The sequence below is a fragment of the Otolemur garnettii genome, unplaced genomic scaffold (assembly GCF_000181295.1).
Source record: "Otolemur garnettii isolate 467f Iridium unplaced genomic scaffold, OtoGar3 scaffold00485, whole genome shotgun sequence".
In the NCBI taxonomy this organism is placed as follows: Eukaryota; Metazoa; Chordata; class Mammalia; order Primates; family Galagidae; genus Otolemur; species Otolemur garnettii.
The window spans coordinates 2,058-13,217 of record NW_003852880.1 but is presented as its reverse complement, the minus strand read 5'-3'; the positions used below and the strand labels follow the sequence as shown (position 1 = coordinate 13,217).

General features: G+C 37.1%; 1 pseudogene across 1 annotated transcript; it reads right to left on the bottom strand.

The window, feature by feature from the left end:
* Positions 1-9,967: 9,967 nt before the first annotated feature.
* LOC100943960 lies at positions 9,968-10,649 on the bottom strand (annotated as a pseudogene). The gene has a single exon (XR_155073.2). The product of XR_155073.2 is annotated as an ATP synthase subunit O, mitochondrial pseudogene (transcript).
* Positions 10,650-11,160: the final 511 nt, after the last annotated feature.

The window sequence follows — 11,160 nt, the reverse complement described above, 5'->3', positions numbered from 1 at the left end:
GGGGGTACAGTGTGGTGTTTTCATACACAATCCAAGACACTTCCATCAAACTGGTTTCTTAACAGATTTTGAACTAAAAATAAAGAAAACCTCCCATACTCGGTTAGAAGTTTAATTTTTCAAAGATATCTAGCTACCTTCTTTGAGAAAATTCCTGATGAATTTATACCCCTTTTTCTTTTTATCATTTCTGCCCATCCAGCCTTCTTTTTTTCTTTTAAAATAAGAGCATGAAGATCAACAATGCCTTTTATTTTCACAACTAATTGTGTGTATGCCCTCTGTCAAGTCTTGGAAACTTTAAGTTCTGGAAGCCACTGCTTACTAACTATGTCCTATGATTAATTTCTTGACTTCTACGTGATATTTAGTAAAAACTCTTGTGCTTAATCATCCAGTCTATTGCTCTGTGTGTGTGTTTGTGTGAGGCACAACAGTTGAACTTTACAGTTTATAAATAATATAAGCCGATGAACTACAAATAAGATATGCTTATATTTATTTTTCTGCAGACAAGTTAAGATGTTTTTAGATAATCTATATTTTCCCAGAGAAAGTGTATATCAAAACACCTGCAAAGTACTATTTTAAATTATGTATTCTTTGTCAACTGTTTACAAAATTAATACTGAAGACTCTCCAAAGGTTGAGATTATATAAGGTTTTTCATAAAGAGGGAAAAACCATATCAAAACTATTCAAAAATCTATATGGTAATGTGCAAAAATTATTTACTTTGAAAATATCCATAATTTTAGAGATTTATGACTATTATATGTGATTCATGCACTAGTCCAGATCTGTAGTTTCAGACACTGTACCCAGATATTCTCCAGCTGGAAATTAATTCTAAGAAGCAGAATTAGATGAAAATATGCTAGTAAATGATGCTCTGCTTTAGGCTTTAAATGGGTAAATTCTAATTTGGGAATTTTGAAAGTTACAGTATTTTTTGAATGCAAGCATAATATCTTTTGAAATAAAACCCCTCTGTAGCAGTTTCTGAAGAGGATAGATGTAGAATTTGATCATATTTCCTGGGAAAATATTTTTAGAGACAGATTATCTTATAATCAAGGAGAAAACATAGAATCTTAAGTTGCATAAAAATCTTGGAAATCATCTGGTCAACCATCAACCAAGTTAGAAACTACTTTTGTTATATGGCGGACTACATGATGATCAACCAGTTTTCCTTTGTATATATCTATGAAGGATATTTCAATTCCTTTTAAGAGCAGCTCTAATTGTTACTGACCTGTAACCTGCCTTTTAGTAATTTCATTAGATGATAATTCCACTCCTGAGCTCTGTTCTTCCACTTGCCCATAACCCAGAATAAGCCTCGTTCCTTGTTGACCTAATGTGCTGTATTTGAGAATAGCTCAACTGTTCACATTATTTTTTCTTTTCTTCCCTAAACTTAGCTTAATCATTTAGATGAAGGAATATCAAAGAGACTATTAGTCACTGTTCTTTGGAGTCCTGATTATCTCCTTCGTTAGGGCCCCTTTATTCCTCCTTCTCTCTCTTTTCTTAATTCTATTAATCACTATTTCTTATTCTGTGAGTTCCTTTATGTTTTGCTGAAATCAATTAGAATTGCATTTCATTGTTTGGGATTAATAAACTCCATAATAGAAGTGTTAGCATCATCATCAATACCATTACATCATCACATCATCATCAATGTCATTACATCATCACATCATCATCAGTATCATTACATCATCATTATCATACATGGCTTAAAAATCATTCACATTTTGCATTCAACTCTTTCATATATTGATTTTATCTTTTAAAAATTATTGTTTTGAGTTTCTTTTCATTGCAAATCTGGAGCAATGACTTCTTATGTGTTTTGACTATCCCCTCACATTGTTACTCTTGGGAGTAAGGATATCACCATGTGACAAACATAGCTAATAGTTCTTTAGAAAGAAATATAGGAAGATAGTGCAGGAATAAATTTTAATATGAAGACAGGAAAAGTAGATCTGATTTTATTCCTATTATGTTTGAGAGTTGTGATTCAATTTTTATTACAAGGTAATAGCTTAGATTTTAGTAGTTAAAAAATGGGTTTGTTGTATGTTTTACTTAAACATAAAACATATCACAGATTAAGCTGAATGCTTTTTCAAGTATCCATCAGTAAAATTCATTAACTAATTGATTTTGGCAATGTACTTGACAGCTAACTTGGATGAACCATCACTTACTGTGATTGCCAGATCATCTCCTCTTCAGAAAATACCACATACTGGCTTACACCTGAGGAAGAATGGTCTTAATTCCTATACATCAACAATTCTTCCTCAGGTGTAAGCCATACATCAACAATTTTACCACAGTAACCTTTTCAGTATCCACTAAGACATATGAGAAATAGTTAAACCTGTCTGGCAGGCACATTCAACCTTGCCAGCCTGACTGAGCTCAGCTGGATTCCAATGGGCTGATGCAAAGCAGGATATAAAAAACACGAAAAAATGAAGATTTAGTTAGAAATGACATGATCATGAACATTAGGCATGTTCACTGAGTGTGAATGATTCTTTTTATTAGTTTTGCATTTTTATTTTCAAAAGAAAGGACACCTGAGGCACCTGCCTGGCAGTGAATATTTTATCCATGCAGATGGGGTTATAAACAGCTTTGTCCTTACAGCTCTAGTTTTGTTTTATTTTCCTTAACAAGTTCAGTGATACTTTAGCAGTGCAAGTATAACTGACCGTGCAAACACAGTTATCAATATACTTAACTTTCTATTCCAATTTTAATGTTGGATGCAGATTAGGTAGCAAACTGATAGGTATTTATTGGAAGCATATCTCATTCATTTTCTCAGTGGACAAATAACTATATTCAATTTATGTTATATTTTTGCTAAATGCTTTTTTCCTATTTATTTATTTGTTTATCTTTTATTGAGACAGAGTCTCACTATGTCACCTTCAGTAGAGTGCTGTGACATCTTAGCTCATAGCAGCCTCCAACTCTAGGGCTGAAGCGATTCTCTTGCCTCAGCCTCCCAAGTAGCTGAGACTACAGGTGACCACCACAAAGCCAGGCTATTTTTTTTTTTTTGTAGAGATGGGTCACACTCTGGCTCAGGCTGGTCTCAAACCTCGGAGCTCAGGGCAATCCACCCACCTCGACCTCCCAGAGTGCTAGGATTATGGAAGTGAGCCACCACGCCTGGCCTTGCTAAATGCTTTTAACTGGCCTCAATGGAGTTGGGTACCTTCTTTAGATAGGATGCTTTTGCATCCTATTTAACAAAAAGAAGATGATAAAGAATGCAGCAAAAGCTAATAATAAATGTGTCTATGCAAAGACCATGCATATTACTCTTGTAAATTTTCTGAGAGTTTGAAATTATTTAAAATAAAAATCTAAAAATAATGTATTTCAGATGCATGACAAATAAGGCCCCCCCCAAAAAACCCTCATAGTGTGCATTAATTCATCCTGAATTCAAGAGTTTTGAGAAAATTCAACTTTTTAAAAAGAACACATTTAAGAGCAATTTGCATACATTATGTCCTTTTCCATGTTAACGTTTCAGGGTCTATTTCCTAGGAACAAGGATATTCTTTTACACGATGACATAAAACTTCAATATTGGAACTTCATCTAAGTCATACTCCGATTTTGTCCCACTAATGTCCTTGCTGGCACTTTTTCCATCTCAAGAATGGGCTCCACGTTTACAGATTGTGTTTTGTTACATTTGTTGCTTTTAGTCTGTCTCTATCTGGAAAAGTTCCTTAGTCTGTCTTTTTCATGACATTGACATTTTTGAAGAATCCAGACATTATTTTATAGAATGTTTTCAATTGTGTTTTTTTCTGACATTTACTCATGATTTCATCCAGGTTATGTATTCATGGGTGAAAAGTAACAAAAGTGATGAGTCTTTCTCCAGGTATCAGATCTGGCAGGAACACTAAGACTTGGCTTTATTTTTATTGTTTTCTATTGTGGGTCATATAATTTTTTCTTCCTTATATCCAGTGGAATTTTAATGAATAAAACAAGAGGCTGGTCAACTGGGATAGGATTTTCAGTGGTCCATGTTGAAACATATTCCTATTGAAAAAGGTATTTTCAGCTGGGATACTGATTGAGGAACCACTTTTTCTGCAGAGAATATTGAAAGCAATTTCTCCACCAATTGCCTGCATTTTTTTTTCTTATGGAAACAACATTGATCAAACGAGGCAAAAAACTCTTGGCACTGAGCCAGGTGATCAGCACACTCACAGCAGGGAGAGAGGTCCGTCTGTGCAGGGTCCCAGAGGGGCTGCTAGAGAGAAGCAGCAGGTGTGTCGGTCTGAGAAAAATATGCTGATGTTTAAGATGATGAATTGTGAACAGCAGTCTACTGAAAAGAGAGATGTGAGTTGGAGTTTTATTTATGACTCACCCTGTCTTGACTAGATAGAGACTAATTGTTTCTGACTTGCAGTTTTTCCAGCCTCTGACATCTAGAGTGGGCAGGAGTAGGATTAATTTGACCTAGAACTCCAGCTCTTACTCAATTCCAATTCCAGCTCAAACACTAGTTTTGACTTGAGCCCTAACTCGAACTCTAATTCATTCCAACTCTACTTTATTCTTATTTTTGTCTTTTCTTACTCATAGTTCATGGTGTCTTTCTCCACATTTAATGCTTGACCTGAAAGCATTTTCCCTAAATTTTATCGACTTCACTCCTTTGTGCCTCTCTGCCTTTTTTGCTAGATTTAACCATCTCACTACTTCCCACTGACACATCATTGACTACTCTCACTGCCATGCATGGACAACGTAATTCATTAATTTCTTAATGAGATGAAAACATGGTGTACATCATCTATAGTTTTTGGTAAATAGTTCTGGAGTGTACCAATCTCCTATGTTATGCACATAAAGCCTACAGGTAAAGAATGTGATGACACAGTAATACCCGAAATGAGAGAGATTCTCCATTGCTTGCAATATTCACAATGGGCTAAACTAAAATATTTGGGTAATATTAAATTTCTGTTGAGTTGTGCCATGTGTTACAATTAATTATAGGTGACATTAAAACAATTCATCTCTGTAGTTTACATGCTTAAAATAGTCCCAACACTTACTGTGCATCTTACAAGGGTACACGTGAAATTTACTAAAGGTAGAATACAAATGTCTTAACACAATAACTTCACATGCTGTGAAGACTATGTTAACTTGTTTGATGAAAATATTTCAAATTGTATATAAAACCACCACCTTGTACCCCACGATTGCATTAATGTACACAGCTATGATTTAATAAAAAAAATAAAGGAAAAAGATAAATAAGAAGCAGGTGGAAAAAGCAAAAAATAAAAAATAGGAATTATTAATCTCACCCCCAAAGAATCTTTGAAAATTTGAGTAGATACCACTTTGGGGGTGGTGACACTAATTTTACCTAATACTATAAGACAAGTAGACATTATGCCTGGGGTTATCAGAGACTAAAAACTGCAGGAAAGATAAAGTATACTTGAGCCATACAAGGTGCTTTTACAAACATTTTTGAATGTAATTCTCAAAGGAATCCTGTAAGTTTATATTTCCCATGCAAATGAGGAGGAGGCATCTCAGAATACCCTGCAAAAGCCACACAGCCGGTGACAAGGATTTCACCAGAGGACGGATGCACCCCACACTCTTTTCTTCTCTCTTTTCTTTCTCATCACATCTGAGAAATGCTAGACTAGGTTAATAAGTTTCAGAAGTGTCCAACCCCTATTTTTTCCTCTACCAAGTACTAGAATAAGAGTTATCTTTGGCCACATATTAAAGACACAAACACTAAAGAAAAGAAGTTGATTAGAAAAAAAAAAAGGTCCACGCATACTCTCCATTATATCTAACACCACACAGATAAACAGAAAATGTCCTCACAAAATCAGCGTACGGCCCACAGGCCACAGGTTGGACATCACTGTTTAATTTTTTGTGACTTTTATCACATGAATAGAAAAACAAGTATCCAATGTACTCAATGCTAATATGAAACCAATATGCAAACAACTACACACCCACAGAAAAGAAAAACACAAGTATATTTTAGTGAGGGGAGGGAAGAGCAGGAGGAGCAGAAAGGGGAGGAGGAAGGATCATCTTGGGGATCTCCCCCAATGTGCACAATGTGAGGGTGTTCAGCACGCTCCTCAGTGAGGGGCTCAACTACAAGTGGAACTTTATCTTAGGAACAAAAACAATGTAACCTAAACAATGTACCTTATATTAATCTAAAATTTAAAAAATTAATTATTAAAAAAATAAATGCTTAAAATAAACTGGGCAGAAATAAAAATTATTAAACATATACATAGTATAAGATCAAAACATTTAAGTGACACTATATTTCTACATCCTAAGGCTGTCAGCCGTATTGAGGTTGAGATATCCCACTTGACTAGTAGTAATATTTATCCTCCTCAATCTCATACTATCAAAGGCAGGCTTTGGAATAAGACACAGAAACAGAATACTAAAACATGCAAAAGACTTCATAGGAAATGGAAGATGGTGATTACTGGAAACCTACTTTTGAAGAAAGTTGACAGTATTTTTCATGGTTAGGCTATTTGTTATTGAACAAGGTGCTGCAGTGCAGATTATAGGCATGAGCCATAGGTAGAGGCTCGGGTGACTTGGCTAACAGGGAGTCTGTGGCCCACGTGATGATCTTTTGTATAATATCAGGACTTAGGAAGTAGTGTACACCATTTTAAGATACAATGAGAAAAAATTAGCATATTTATTTTTGCTTTTTGTGTTTAATTTTCATGTCAATGACTTTAGAGGGAGCTAAATAGGAGGATGGCACGACCATTTACAGATGGTGTATGTTGCTGTGATGATCTGGTAATAGATTGGAATAAGAAAACTGATGTTCTTAACTTTGTTGGTTACTATGTGAGTGGCCTTCATTAAGGCTTGTAAACCACCAAAAATCTGTCCTGGAATTTCTTCATCTAACACAGTGATTCTCAACCTTCCTAATGCCGCAGCCCTTCAATACAGTTCCCGTGGATCGTGACCCACAGGTTGAGAACTGCTGATTTAACATTAAGGAGTTGGACCAGGAACACAAGCTCTGATTCAAGGAAGCATTTTGCAGAAATAATGGTGTTGACCTCAGCTTCTGATTCCTTTGTTGAGAAATGGATCGTAATGCAGTGAAAGTGTGGAAGTGCTTTTTCTAATGCCGATCATCATTTGGGTTTGCTGATTTTTAAAATTCTTCCATTTTGTCAGAAATTCTGCCACATATATCCCCTGGGAAGAAAAAAACAATAGCAAATCTGACAGACTACAAACTTAAAATGGAGCAATTGCTCCAAAAAGACACTCTTCATTTAATTCTACAATTCTGGGCAATTTTCTTCTTTCCATCGTTTGTATTCTGTAAGGCTAATATATTTAAACAGGTTCACTGCCTGAAAATATTAAGTGATATTTTTATCAGCTCTGAGTGCTAACCTGCCATTTGGGGCAGGTAATTACCTAGATCAAGTGAGTGGAGATAGTGTTGGGTCCGAAAAAGCCTCCCGAATTAGCCCTAATCGACAAACTCAAGACATGCTCCGATGTAAGAGGCATAAGGTGAGATTTATTACAGACCCGGGAGGCCCAGGGGGCCCAGGGGCCCCGGGCCTGGACTCTCCCGGCATGCAAGCCGAGGACGAGCCTCGAACTCGGGGTGGGGGAAGTTTTTATGGGGTACAGAAAGCAAGAAGGGTAGGTCCAGGTACGGGTACACTCCTGATTGGTGGTTGATGATTTCACTAGTAAAGGAGGATTTGGATTGGTACAGGTGAAGGGTAGGGGATTTCTTAACCGGGGCTAGAGGTGGTGTAGCCTAATTAGGAAGGAGAATACCTGAATTTCAAGGAAGTAGATACCTATTGCCTATTATGGGAGTTGTTCAAGAGAACTGATACTTATTGCCAATATATTATGGCAGCTGTCTGTCTTAGGTGACTCAATTCAACGGCTTAATGGCTGTGCAACCAGGGGTGGGGGAGGCAGCAGGGAGTGGCCCTGCAGTTTAACAGAGCAGACAAGAAAATGGCGCTGGTCTGGCCCTTACAATAGTTCAGCCCATTGCAAAATGCGGCATCCGAGGCTTAATTTAGTTTCTTAAGAATCCAGCATTTTTGTGTTCATTGCTTCTCAGGGAAAAAAATTTAGACATAGGTAGTGTGACTCACTTTATCTTCTAAAGATTGGTATTATATTGGCAACTCCAGTGCCACTGAGGTGAGCAAAGTGACCAGGCTAGAGAGGGCAAGGAGTGACCAGAGAGGGCAAAGAGGACATAAAGAAAGAGATTGAAATGAGCCCAAGCGCCCTTGAAACAGAATCACTGATGTTCAGACTTTACTGTTTGTTCTTTTCTTTTTTTAAAATATTGCTTCACATTTTTACCAGTTTCTCAACCTTTCTCTCACTTGAATTTCTTCAAACTAACAGAGCAACCTGGCATGTAGATTGTATTAATAAAAAAAAAGTCTACCAATATAAACAATCCATGTCTTGATTATTTTCTTAGTGGCCTAGGGCAACTGTAACAGCGTAACTTAAACTGAATGGTTTAAGCATCAGAAATTTATTTTCTCATCGTTTTGGGTGTCCAAGTCCAAAATCAAGTTTTGAACAGGACCTTGTTTTACCCCAAGGGGCTGCAAAGGATCTGTCCCAGAGCTCTATCCTCGCTTCTAGCCGTTTGCTAGAAGTTTTCAACCTTCCTGGTGTTTTGCTTCATCACTGTGATCTTTCCTTCATCACCCCATGGAGTTTTCCCTGTTTGCCTGTCTGTGTCCAAATTTCCCCTTCTTATTAGAACACATTCATGTAGGGTTAGGATCCTATCTTTCTCCAGTATGGCCTCATCCTAACTTAACACATTATATCTGCAACAATGCTGGTTCCAGATAAGGTCATGTTCTGAGGCTTTGGGGCTTAAGGCTTCAAGATATAAATTTTAGGGGACATAACTCATAAAAGTTATACCATAGAAAATGATTTTGAATGGGGCCACCTGCTTTGCTGTACCACGTCTCCAAGGTAAAGTCCTCTCTCGCGCTGCTGGATGTGCCACGTACTTTCACTGTTTTCCTGCTTGTTACCCATTATTAAATCCCAGTAACTATGGAAGTTGCTGACACAAAAGAAATTAATGTGAAATTCTTAACATTACTGAAGACCTTTCTTCCTATTTGCTCTACTTCTCTCTGTTTCAAAGACCATCCTGCCTTGGCCTGCATCTTCATCAGTCTTATTTCCATTCTGGTAAGGATAAGTCTTATTTTGTTGCCAACCCAGCTTCTATATAGGAAAGTCAAGACATCTTTAAAAAATCACATGAGATGATTCCCATTTTTTGATATAATCCCCATTTCCTTAAAATATTGGGAAATCAAGAATAAATATTCCTTCTGATGTGACTATTTTCATGACCACATTGATCACAGTAAATAGACTTAGATTATTTTAAAGTGTTTTAAGCCTGTAATAGATTTTTTTTTAACCTTGTGATTTAGAGCAAGAAATTCTGTAGACCATTAGTTCTTAATGGATGCTTGTCAATCATTCATTTGGTGTGAAATAATGTAGAAAAATAATTGTGGCCCTTATCTGGTTGTGAGGAGCAGTATTTTATATGACATCTGAATTTGAAATCAATACCCTATTGAAGCTTTATAATGTAATGGTTTGTGGAGGTGTTAAAGTAGGTTAAATGTATAAGCCATTGATAATAACAAGGAACTGAAGTTACTTTGTATTTGCTAAGGTGGTCACATCTATCCAAAAACATTTCAGTCTTTAAAAAAATATTATGTTTTCCAATTATACAATTTTATTTTTTATTTTATTTCTTTTTTCGGTTCTGGAAGCAGTTTATTGTTGCTTCAAGTTTAAGAACTTTTCACTAATGATAGAAAATTAACACTTTTAGATCCACTTTTAGGGCCCTGCTCAGATTCTGAATCTGTTTTTGCAGACGTGCCCACATATTTCTCTCCAATTCGAACAATCATTCCACCCATGATTGCTGGATCAGTCTTAACCTCCAATTTCAATATTTGGCCTTGACCTAGGACGCTTTCCAGGACTGTTTTTAATTCAGTGAGAGTAGCTTCTTCCAGAGGAGATGCAGTGGTCACTGTGCACGGCCCTCTCCACGGTGAACCCTCATCATGGTGGAAAAGGCAGAATGACTCCTTGGGTATTGCTCAAGCGGCCGTTTTCAGCAAGCAAATTCATCAGGTTGGTCGTGAGGGGAGAAAATGGCTCTTTCGCCGTGATGTCCTTTAGGCTTTTCACTTTAACAGAGCGTTTCACATAGGGTTTCAAAATAGAAGCAGCCATTTTAGGTTCCTTCAGGAGTTGTGACACTCCCAACAACTCCTTTTCTACTTGTTCCAGCTTATTCTGTTTTGATGCAGCAGAATAAAGAGCAGTGGCATAGCGACCTTCAACACCATGTATCTGAACAGGTGGCCGCAGGAGCTTGGCGAATGGCCTAGCCACAGAGGTACTGAAGCTTTGCACCTGCCGGGAGATCCCGGACACTGCTGGGGCTGCCATCTTCTCCCGGGTGGTTGTAGGTCAAACCCAATTATGCAGTTTTAAATGGTTGAGGCAGTGTGTGAGATGCTTTTAAATGAAGTAACGCTGCTCTGTTTGGCCTCCCAATGGCATCAGCACCTTTTTAGCCTATCAGTGGTGATTTTATGGAACCTCATCCCTGGCAGAAAGTCCTAAGCCCATGAACACTTCGGTGTTAGACGCAGGGCTCTGGGGGATGCTGGATTTGTCAGATCTCTCATAAGGCAACATTAGCTGGGGCTATTTTTCATTTCTGCAACAATTTTTACCTAAGAAACCTGGAAATGATAAGGATTTCAAAGAAGGTGCTGAAAAAGTGAGTGTTGGTTGTCACGTTCTTAGAGAAAGGAAGTAAGAAATTTAGGGGTTATTCTCTCATTCCTGATTAGTATTTTATATTTCACTTGTATGTTCACTACTTAATAATGATCCTCTGTGGTTAAAAGATAGAGTCCATAACTCTTTCCATATTAATACCTCAGAGACTCTATGCCTATGTAAATAAACAAATCT